Source organism: Tursiops truncatus, chromosome 9 (genome assembly GCF_011762595.2).
Source record: "Tursiops truncatus isolate mTurTru1 chromosome 9, mTurTru1.mat.Y, whole genome shotgun sequence".
NCBI lineage: Eukaryota > Metazoa > Chordata > Mammalia > Artiodactyla > Delphinidae > Tursiops > Tursiops truncatus.
The window spans coordinates 5,859,840-5,871,288 of NC_047042.1; positions in this window are offsets into that span (position 1 = coordinate 5,859,840).

Here is an 11,449-nt window from a genome sequence, read left to right on the forward strand (position 1 = left end):
AGACTCAACAGAGCTGGAGGAGAATGTATACATTGCAGTTCTTTATTTTTTCTCTTCAAGCCTTGGTGGGGACAAACAGTGATTTATTTGCATTGTAAATCACCACACACAGTGTAAATAGCACTTTAAAATGTTGAGAGTTATTACTGTAATTTCTTATCTCATTCTTTTATATATTTTTGGATGAAATACCTACTGAAATCTGTATATAGTCTAGTGTTTGTCAACTTTATATTTTACATAGAGAATTCTTTATTCTAACAAGTTTGTCAGTTGATTTAATTTCATTAAAGTAACAGTCTCAAGACATCCAAATAAATGTATTGACTTAGAGTTTTATAAATTAAAGGACAATTGTCAATTGACATAAAATTGAGTAATTGGTTAATTCATGGAAATTAACTATTTAAGTTAATGAATTGTGAAACTGTAATAGAGTTGTCTTGGTCATCATAAATGAATTCTTCTGGCATCTGTTAAAGTCTAGGAAGAAAGCAATTATAAAACTCTTTCCAATCCTATTTAGTAAACCAAGGATTGCTTCTCCTTCCTAGTCCACTTAATTTGTATGTTTTAAAAAAGCTATTTATAGAGAGGCTGAAATGCATGGGAGGATCAATACTGTACCAAGGTTGGTATTTTCAGCATTTTTCTTTTAGTTGATGATTTATAAGGTGCCAGAAGCACTAATGGAATCTTTAACTCTTTGTCAGGTTTCGATTTTCTCTAATTATCTACATTTTAATTATGGCCAAATTCTATACAAATTAAATAATGCTTCTGGAAATTTTGTAGACATTCTAAACTGAATTATGGTTCCAGGGAGCTCACTAGAATAAAGATTGTGGAAAAAATCATCATTAAATTTAATGGCTATTCACAGTTAAATTATTAAAATACCTCACAGAACTTATTGAAAATACAGTATAAAATAAAATTTCAAAATTAAAAAAACCTAGTAAACAATGTTAAAGGATTCAAACACACTACTTAATTTAAATTATTTTAATATTAATAAGAAAAGGCTGAAACAAGATAAAATCCTCATTTACAAGTGCTATATAATACCAGCATTTAAACTGAGTAATAGGATACATCATTCAAAAAATCATAGCATCAGTGTAAAAGTGAGCACAGTGTATCAAGTTGCCCAACTACACAAATTAAATGTGACATTATTCTTATATATTTTGTAACTATCATGATGAATTCAGAGTCAACACCAAATTCTCTAGGGGGAAAGATGGATTTGATTCAGAACTCACTCCATTCAATAAAACACTAAGTATAAAACAGTATTTTGAGCAATAAAAACCTTAATTATCAAATATTTAATATTTCATTATAATTAATTTCTGTGACACAATTAGTTCAGAAATAAAAGAAGATAATGATTAAAATACACTGCTGACTTAGCCCAATGTAGTCCTAGGGCTACATTTTCTACAATTTCTACATGTTTTCATGGCATTGGCATTGGAGGGGTCTCTCCTGACCTGAGCCAGAACCATGCCCATGGAAACATAGCCTGGTTCAAGAGAGGGGGGATGAGAGTGCATTGGAAGCAAGTACATGCACATCTTTCTAGAAGTTCTTTGCAAAGCAAAGAAGAGTAATGGGGCTGTACCTACAGTGGGATTTAGGCATATGTTTTTGTATTAAATGGAGGATTCTATCTCGGTAAGCACTAGCCACCCATTGTCACAAAATACATCTCAGGAGTTATCCTTGACTGCTCTTTTCTCCCCATGACCCACTTGATCAACAAGGGCTGTTGACCTCAAGATACATCACCAATCTCTCCACTCTCACCAGCCCCATGACTCTGTGAGGAATCTGCCTATGTCTTGATGTCTGAGTGACAAATCCTGGAACATCTCCCCTGGGGGTGGGTATCTGCAGATCCCTCTGACCCACCAACTGAAAGCAACCCCAGTTTCTAGCACATGGCAGGATGGTAGCTTCTGGTATAGCACTTATCACATCCTAGGGTTTTCCAGCTTGTCCTCTGGTTTATTTGTTCACTGTGGTTTTGTTGTCTTATCTCTGGAGAACACACCTATGAATGCAGGGCCATTGCCTACCTTGTAAGACACAGTGTCCTCTGCACTCAGGTAAGTTAGTAGCACACAGAGTGTGATCAATAAATATTTCCTGGATAAATTGGTGAATAAAAATAATGTACATGTGCAAACATAAGCAATAAATAATATTAGAATTAGAATTTTCTTTGAACTAGCGTTTAACTGAAAGATTTAGTTGGGTAAAATTGACTTTTCATTATAGACTTTTCTTGTATAGAAAAATGGCCCAGCTCTCCTTTTTATTTATTTTCTTATGTGTCTTTCATATAGATGAATACATTTTTTGTCAATTTTTAATTCTTCCTTGTATCTTATAATTTTATTTTATTATTGAGCATTTTAATCTACCATTTATTGGTAATGACATATATATTAAGAGAAACACACTTTTTATGTTGACCTGTTAGCATCAAAACTGCTAAAACACTATGATTAGTCTTAATACACTTTTGCTTATACTCTAAGTTTCTCCTTGTGGAAAATTATATTATTTTGTAAATAGTTACGTTATTTCTTCCTTTATTATTCTTAATTTGCTTAATTTTTTCCTGGCCTTTTTCCATTATCTAGGACTTTTGATGATCCATGTATCTTTATACAGTCAGTTGATTACATAAATGACATGAAATAGATGAGATTTTAAAATCCTTAATAATAGTTTAAAAGGGAACCCGGGGGACCCTGCAAGCCTCAGCCCTCCATTCACTGTCAGCTTGCTCTGACTCCCCCATTCACATAAGTAAATAGAGTTGAGATAGTTTCTTTCATCTAATTAGAGTAGCTAATACTTTTGATTGATTTTTGTTTCCCTATGATGACATATAAGTGTAAATGTATGTTCACTGTAAATAAAAGCTATTTATCTTTTGCATTTTACCTTATTGCTCCAGTTCTTTGCTGTGTTTGGCATGTGGTCTGATGTTAGACTCTGTAATCCAATTCATACAGAAGACTGATTTACACACTCATTTGGATGAACAGGTGTGAAGAGAAAGATACATTCTAGAATATTAAAAAGAAGAGTCTTCCATTACACAGAGAAGTCATAATGAACTGTGCTCATGAAGTATGGCAGAGTAGAGAACCTAATGGATCTTCAGTAATTTTCAGATAAAAATCTTTCTGAATTAACTTAGCAAATTGATGTTGTTAAAGTGACTGAAAATTCCTTCTCTTGGAGTAGTAAATAGTCCCTATAAAATCTTGTTTGTACTTAACTTACTTGTGAAAATTGTTTATCTATAAATTGCATAAACAGCACTCTTGTTTTACAAATTACCTCAAATACATTATTAACGGACTCTAAATTAATAATGATTCACTGTATTTCATCTATTTCCTAATTAAATAGCAATTTTTATCAGCTTAGAATTAAATCTTTCAATCTTGAAAGAAAAAACTAAAAATAGCAAAAATTAATAGAATTTAAACTACGTTAGGGCATCACTTTCCTGATTATTTTAGGCTTTGTAAGAGAAACTAATCTAAAAAAGATTTACATCTTTTTGTTGCATGTGTAAAATTCTCCATTTTAAGTTGTTTCTCAGCAGGAAAACATTTTCAAATGAACTTGCAAGGTAATGAAATAAAGAAATGATTAAAATCATTTTTTAAACTTATCCTTCCCCACGTTCTACAAATGTAGATACTAATCTTATAAAGTGGTAAGAAGGAGTGGTGATGTAAAATCATACAAAAAGAAAATTAAAATCTTAGGAATATACTTGGGAATGAATAAAAAGTTTTTTAATGAATTATGTTATTTCAGCTTTGAATATGTGTATGTAATTTTAAAAATACCTCTAATCATAATCTTAAATGAAAATAGATACTCTCGGGCTTTATTTTGCCCATATGTATGCTTTTGTTTGTTTACAAAAGTGGGTTTCTGAATAGCTGGTTTCAGACCAGTTGTCTGGATTTACAGCAGCAAAGGGAAAGAAATCAAAGCAGTGCTTCTCAATATATAAATATGTAGGTGTGTACATTCACAGTTGGATTCTCCCAATGAAGCAAATGAAAATATTTGAAGAATTTGGATGAAAATGGAATTTTTCTCAGAATTTAAACCTGGTCAAGAAGTTTTAACCTAGGGCTCATGAGTAGGCCTTATCCTCCCCCTACAACTATACTTGAATTTTGGGTTTTCTATGTCTCTCTCTTTTTTTCTTTTTTAAAGAGATACAGAGCTTTCACCAGAATCTGAGTGGCATCTGTGACAAGGAGGTGAAAGCACTTCTAAAGGAGGTAAATGCAATAAGCTGTATCTAAGCAACAACCTCTGAGTTTTTTGAGACAGTCCACTTTAATTATGGTCTGGGAAAATATATGGAAGTTTTATTCAAACAGGAAAGGCAGACATCTCTTCATATCTTCTGAAACCCTATGTCATCTTAAAAAAATTGTTAATATTCAAGAGTGTTTTTCTTGTTTTGTATTTTTGGCAGATGGGACAAATTTCCCAATAGGAAATATTAAACAATGACTTTTTCTTTAGTGACAAATTTAACCATGGAGATGATGTACATCTTTCATTACACAAGTGTCCAGAATGAAAATTCCTTAAATATTTAAAGCTATGCATATTTTAAATGTCTAAGAAAAAATATTTTTAATAATCACATTTTAGCTTTCAGATTACTCTTGCATTAAAGATGATGGCAAAAACTGTTTTCAAAATGAAATGGAAGAAGATCTGCTTCTAGTTATTAGCAGAACAGGGCATTTGCACAAGTCTTACCAAAAGAACAACTGGAAAAGCAAAAAATATATATAACTTTTAAATGTGTGTATTAAATCAAAGTAGAGTTAGAGTTGGTGAATAATTATGTAGTTGAGACTCCCAAGAAGAAAATCCAGAGAGATGAACCTTGGTTCTCAGGGTTTTCCTTGGGGAATTTGCTCATAGAGGTTACAGAGAAGCTGAGAAGATAGACACATGTTCTAAGGACTCATAGGGCTCAGAGGAAAAACAATCAGGATTCAGAGCCCACTAAGAAGAGAGAGCTGGCTGGGATTCTGAAGGGTCGCACCACAGGGAGCAGCTTTCAAAATATGGCTCATGATTCTGGGATAATTTCTCCTCACCTTAGTAACAGAATGAAGCACAGAGAAACAAATGATGAAAAATGCAGATGTCTAATACATATAAACTGGAGTCCTGGAGTCCGAAAAATGAGATTGGAACAGAAACAATATTTGAAAAGATAACAAAGGATATCATACCACGGATTCAACAAACATAGCAGACCATGTGCAGGATAAATAAAAAGAAAAGCACACCTATTGCTGAAAAACAAAGTCAAAAGGAAAACTCTGAAAGCAGATGGAGAAAAAGACATGTTACTTCAAAGGAGCAACTGAGACTGACAGCATAACTACTAAGCTAGTCAAGGGAGAAAACAACGACAGAAAAATATTTAAAAATACAAATGGGGCTTCCCTGGTGGCGCAGTGGTTGAGAATCTGTCTGCTAATGCAGGGGACACGGGTTCGAGCCCTGGTCTGAGAGGATCCCACATGCCGCGGAGCAACTAGGCCCGTGAACCACAACTACTGAGCCTGCGCATCTAGAGCCTGTGCTCTGTAACAAGAGAAGCCACGATAGTGAGAGGCCCATGCACCGTGATGAAGAGTGGCCCCCGCTTGCCACAACTAGAGAAAGCCCTAGCACAGAAACGAAGACCCAACACAGCAAAAATAAGTAAATAAATAAATAAATAAACAAACTCCTACCCCCAACAACTTCTTAAAAAAAAAAATACAAATGAAGACAGGAAAGGAAAGAAATGAGAACACAGACCAAGTGATAAAAACAGCAAACGACAGTAACATGGTAAATAGAAACCCAACTACATGAGTAAACATATTGACTGGAAATGATTTCTCCACTCCAATTAAAAGCCAAAGATGATCAGGCTGGAATCAAAGCTTTCAGAAAGCAAAGCTTTGCTTTGTAGAAACACACCTAAAATAAAAGAATTGAGAAATTAAAAGGACAAAAGAAGATCTATCAAAAAGGGCTTTAAGGGAAAACCAAATAAGCACTAGATAGAAAGAGGAGAGAGAGGACATTATGATAAAATTTCAGTTTGCCATAAGGCAGGGCTGGGACTAAGGTGAGGCATGTGAGGCACCAAGATTAGGGAGGGACTCACTCTCTGTGCCAACCCCACACTTGCATGATTCTGAGCTTGAGGACCTCCTTAAATTTTCTACCCCTGATGCCTCAACTGACTCATCCTAGTCCCAGCCCTCTCAGAAGATAAAATAACTCTAAATGTCTGTGCATCTAATAACTTAGCCTTAAAATAGTAAAGCAAAACCTGATAGAATTAAAGGAGAAAAGATGTATCTACAATTACAGTTGTACAGTAATTTCTACCGTTACAGAAATATTAATGTGTGTTTTCTACAATCAATTGAACAAGCAAAAATAATCAACAAAAAAATAAAATATGTGAAAAATACAACCAACAAGATTAACCTAGGTAGTATATATAGAAACCACACTAATTTATATGTATTCATTCAAAGATATACACAAATTTAATAATTCACCACATGCTGAGCCATCAAGCAATTCTCAACAACTTTAAAAAATTTAAAACATACAAAATATGTTCTCTTACTACAGTGCAATTAAGCTAATAATCAATATGTAAAAGGTAACTAAAAATACGTACAAGTTTGGAAATAAAGAACTGGACTTCAAATAACCCATGAGTAAAATAAGAAATCAAAAGGGAAATTAAAGAATACTCTGATGTGAATAATAAAACATGTTCATATTCAAACACGTGGGATGCAAGTAAACCAGTGATTAGAGGAAATTTGTTAAGCACATCACAAGTGTCAAAAGTATATTAGAAATTATTATGGAATTGTTTTCAGGACTCTATTCCAGGGAAATAAATAGCCAAAGAATAAGATAATAAAATTTTAATAACAGTACCACAGGTAGTGTAATAGTAAAAAACTGAATCCGGGCTTCCCTGGTGGCGCAGTGGTTGAGAGTTCGCCTGCCTATGTAGGGAACGCGGGTTCGTGCCCCGGTCCGCGAAGATCCCACATGCCGCAGAGTGGCTGGGTCCGTAAGCCATGGCCGCTGAGCCTGCGTGTCTGGAGCCTGTGCTCCACAAAGGGAGAGGCCATAACAGTGAGAGGCCCGCGTACCGAAAAAAAAAAAAAAAAAAAAACAAACCTGAATCCATCGTTTGCAATAATAAACAGTCTTCAAAAATGTTAAATTTTTCTCATATTGGAGTGTATGCATGATACAAAATTAACTGAAAGACAGACTACAAAATTGTATACGCTTGTGTAATCTCAGCTATCATGTATATGTCACCAAAATGTTAATCATGTTTTCTCTCAAATGTTTGAGTTAAAGTTAAGGGGTTGATGATGATTTTCTATCTTTTGCTAGTTTTTTTTAAAACAAATTTTTTAATCAGATAAAACAAGCTACTTCCAAATACTTGAGTATTTCGGATCCTAGCTAATGGAAGAGCACGTGTTTCACGCTGGCTTTGGACTCCCTGTGCACTGACGGGACAACAGCATTGCAGCATGGGATGGGTCCCATGGCCAGGCCCCTTCATGATGCGCTCGGGATGCACTCAGAATGCACTCAGGTTCTCTGGCTCTACAGTGGAAATAGTGCCCACCTAGCTTCCCTCCCAGACTCCTGGGAAAAACAAAACCTGATGGCACAGAGGCACGCGTGCTGAGAACCCTGATCCCCCGACAGGTATAAACGCGCATAGTCTGTCTCCCGGCTAGAACCTGGCAGAACTGGGGGCAGAGCTAAGAGCCGGGTTACGCAGCTGCTCTCGGAGAGACTTCGAGGGCTGACCTGGAGGGCAGGATGGGTTCCTCATGACCTGCTGGAAGCCTCCAACTTGATGAGTCATCCGTTCTCTCGGGCAGAAGAAGGGAGCAAACCCCATCACTCAGGGCTCCTTTTCCACCCCAAATCTACTGCTCTGGGGTTTCCTAGTGACGCACCAGCTTTCAGGATGTGGCAGCCTGAGTACTAAATTCACATTAAAATGCTGGGCTTTCCTGGTCTGTGGCCACAGGATCTGTCCACTCACTTGACCACTGTTTATGGAACACCAGTTGGCGCTGATTTGGGCACAGGGGAACAAAAAGACAAAAATTCCTTGCCCTACGAAGCTTACAGTCTAGTGGGAAAAACAGAGGATCAGCAATATGCATAAAAATAAGTAAATTATAAAGTGTTATAAGGAAATGAGATATGGGGGAAATTATTGTAAGAGGGATGGGGTGAGCCAGTGGCAGAAGTTGCAATAGAAATCATTTAAATGGGGATATCGGGACAGAACTTCATTAGAAGATGGTTAGGACCATTTGACTTTTCAACATCCTGAAAATCTTGTGCCCTCCCTGATTTATAGGACTTCTGGGAGGATAAAAGGGATTATACACTTCAAATGCCCTTTGTTTAGGCTGTTCTTTCAGGGTTTTAGTGTAGATGTTACTGCCAAGTAAGTAAACCCCCTGGAAATATTTTACTTTAGTCGAACAAACCAGTTCCCTCTTTTTCCATCCTCTGACAGCAGCTCCTCATTGCCGTTTGTAAGAGGTTCATGCAAACTGCAATTACATCCAACACATAGAAGTAGAAGCCCATGGGTACTCTAATCATTGACACATTTCACAAAATAAAGTTTCTGGATCTGGAAATAAATTTAGGTGAATGAAAAATTACTTATCAGAAAATCTAAGGCACGTTTTACCCCATCAGATAAATTGTTCCAAGACTTAACAAAAATGAAATGGTATCAGCTTTTAGCATCTCTAATATACTCCTTTACTACAGACAGCTTTTTGAATCACATTAAACCCACAAGATTGGGGTTGCCATGAATTGCATTTTATCAGCACAAATGAGGGTGCCTTCTTTTGCCATACATATTAGAGCAGTTATTTCAGCTCAAGCTGTGATAGTTTTGGGGAGAATAATTGCACATATATTATTAAAAAAAAAGGAGAAGAAAGAAAAGAAGAAAGAAAAGATCACAGTAGGATTCTGAAATGCAGTGCTTAGTTTTGTGTGTGTGTGTGTTTTAAGTTTTTCTTAATTTTTTAAAATTTATTTATTTTTGAGCTGGGGCTACTCTTCATTGCATTGCGCAGGCACGCGGGCTTCAGTAGTTGTGGCTCACGGGCTCTAGAACACAGACTCAGTAGTTGTGGCGCATGGGCTTAGTTGCTCCACGGCATGTGGGATCTTCCTGGATCAGGGCTCGAACCCGTGTGCCCTGCATTGGCAGGCGGATTCTTAACCACTGCACCACCAGGGAGGCCTGTGTGTGTTTTTTTAATACAGCTATTTAGTAATAATTTATTGCACTATTACTTTCACACTTTGCTGAATTCAGAAAGTCTATACTTGTCATGTTTACAACTAAAGATACTTATCCTTTTGCTGTTTTGAAACTTTAAGAATGCCATAAACCAAGCTAGACATCAATTAAAAGCTGTTGATTGCAAAACTAAGACATTAAATGAAAAAGTTTTTAAACTGTCCTCTAAGGTTCAACATCATAAATTCAATAAATTCTTCAACTAGTGCCCATCCATGTTGTATACCTAATGCTCTGTGCTGAAGAGTGTCCCAAAGAAATGGATGCAGAGCCTCTTGTAAAAGGGTCTTTCCTCACCAACCTCCTTCTCGTATTTTTCAACACACAACCGGATTAAAGGAAAGTTCAGGAAGACCTGCAGCCTGCACTGAAATATTTCAAGTAAGACAGAATGTAGAAAATGAAATTCCTTCTTACTCTCATGTGTAAAAATGAATATCAATTTTGTATAAACCTCAAGAATTAGAAACAATTTTGCTTTCAAAATTTTGAAATTCACCTTTCACTTTATATTAATTAAATTAAAAATTCAAATTTAAGAAATGAAAATTACAGCTATTTGAAAGTCATTTCTACTTTTGCTTCAGGTCCTATCACAAAATTGAAACTGAACCAAACCCAGCAGGTGAAGGAATTAGTGGAAAGGCATGGTCAATGCAGTAGGGGCTGCTTGGTGAGACAGGAGAGGCAAAGAGTTAGGTGAGACAAAGCAAGATGGCAGCCCCCAAGGAGTGGAACTCAGCTCCCTATGGCAGTTTTGGTTTCAATGAGCAGCAGAAGTGCAGAGAGATGACAATGAACTCAGGCAAAGCTGAAAGAGAATTCTCAAGTCCTTCAAAAGCAGTGGTTTTCTTTCTGGGTACTGCTGGAGCTTCACTTCAGAAATAAACCCACAGTTGTATGTGTCCGGGTACCAAAAAAAAGGAAAAACATGTTCCAAATGCCGGTGGAATGAATAGAATTTGTATACAAATGTCATTTAGAAATCATTGATTTATGCAGCCTATCCATTCATTGATTATGTGTGGTTAAGTATGAGTTGGTACCAATTGATTATAACTTGGTAGAGGATCAGCTCTGAATAGTGTGACCAGCAGTGATTACAAAGGGAGCAACACCACCAATCAACATCCCTAGAAAACAGTTCCTACAGGAATTAATGAAAATTTCAAGATTGAGTTTCCCCAAGTGTGATTCTGTTAAAATCCAGAGTCATTATTCTAGGGGCTTGTGGTTTTTCACTGGCAGTTTTCAAAACCACACTGCATTCTGCAACACTTGATCACGTTGCCATGTTGAAGAATTCCTTAAGCCTGATAGAAATATAAATCAAGTTTAGGCATTAATTTAAAAAAATTCATATGAGACTCTCTCTTATTTGAGAAAAATGTCAGAGGCAAAAATGCTGGATATTTTACTTCTCCCACTCCAATTCCAGTTTGCTGCCTTCAATTTGGGTATATCGAAACTTTTTCAGAAAAAAACGAAGAAGAAGAAGATGAACCTCAAGAACAAAGCATTAAGTATTAGCGACCTTCTAATGGGGCAGAAAAATGTATCAAAATTATTAGAGATACACTTTGTTGATGTCTTTTGTATGATCAACTAAGCAGTTATCTTTTTAAAAAAAGTAAGATATTTGAATTTAGACCTTTCTATTTGAGTTTTAGGAGGTGGCCCAACTCAATGTAAAACTAGCAAACATCTACATTATTTTACCTGAGGCGTAACTAGTGGAAGGTGCCCTTTAATCAGATGCCATAAATTACTTCTTGAGTATCAGAAGGAAATTGCAATATGAATATACATAAATCAGTAAAAATGCAATGTGTCTTCTCAAGCTTTGTATGAAATGGAATCAGATAAACTATATGGCCATATTTCATACTGGAAGGAAACCCAGAATAATTTCCACTGGATGGAGAACAGTGACATGTTATTATGATAAAAATTTCCCCAAACTACCATTAA